We start from the raw sequence: 1,180 nt of genomic DNA on the forward strand, positions 1-1,180 counted from the left end.
TCACCACCAATCTCTAGAACAAACCAACACACCTGAGAAAAGAGAAAGAGGGGTGAGTCTGTCAGTCAAAGCAGTGATTCCCATTCACTTCCATTATAAGACTGACAGACTACAACGGTTTGAGTTAAAAATCTTCGTTTGTGTTCTACTGAAGAAACAAAGTCACCTACATCTCGGATGCACTGGGGGTAAGCGGATAAACATAACATTTTCATTTTTGGGTGAACTATCCCTTTAACTGAGGTCTATGCATGCTAATTTCCATGACAGAGATCAAAATAAATCTTTTCATTACCACTGGAGCTGCCAGTTTGCTTAGTTTTCTAATGATTATTAAACCGCAAGCATAAACTATGCAAAAGTGGCAACCTTTCCAGCACACGTGGGGCCTGTTTACACTTGGTCATTTCATGCATTTTCTCTGATCGGTTAGCTATCCATTTATGAAAAAAGAAAAGAAAAAAAAAAACAGGTGTAAATGCCCTCCAAAACGATTTCGAGATGGATTTAAATCTGATCGCTCAAACCACTTCAGGGGGTGGTCTGGGACACATTTTAAATGAAACTGGACAAGTGTAAATGCATCTGGTTGTCGAAAACACATATGTAAATTTTACTCCTCCCAAAATGTTAAAATAAAGGTGCTATAGGCTTTGTGACATGTTAGATTCAGGTGACGGCGCTAATCTCTTCAGCTGAGTATCTCTTCAGCAAGCCGACACACAAAGTGGCACAAATGAAATTAAATTCTGAACACATTGGTTAGCTTGTTCAGGTGTGTTTGGTCAGGGTCAGAAGTCAGAACTAAACTTACCGGGACACTAACTCTTCAGGATTGAACTTAAAGGTGCTCAGAATTCTCCTACTTGTATAGGAAAATAACCAATGGAGCACTGCTTTCGTTGTTGTAATCTTGCAAATGATGTTTCTCTCAGGGCTGACTTTACCAATTAGTTAGGGGAAAGATTTGGGGGGGGGGGGGGTCTATTTTGTCTACAGAACAGTAGTGACAGAAAGTGACAAGAGAGATGTTAATGGGGTAGGGAAAGACCTCGAGCAGGGACTTCAACTCAGGGTACCCAAAGGAATAGACAACACCGGTCCTGAAGGGCCACTGTCCTGCAAAGTTTAGCTGCTTGATTAGAGATGAAACTAAACTCTGCAGGACACTAGCTCTCGG

Source organism: Sinocyclocheilus grahami, unplaced genomic scaffold, assembly GCF_001515645.1.
Source record: "Sinocyclocheilus grahami isolate Dianchi unplaced genomic scaffold, SAMN03320097.WGS_v1.1 scaffold58.1, whole genome shotgun sequence".
In the NCBI taxonomy this organism is placed as follows: Eukaryota; Metazoa; Chordata; class Actinopteri; order Cypriniformes; family Cyprinidae; genus Sinocyclocheilus; species Sinocyclocheilus grahami.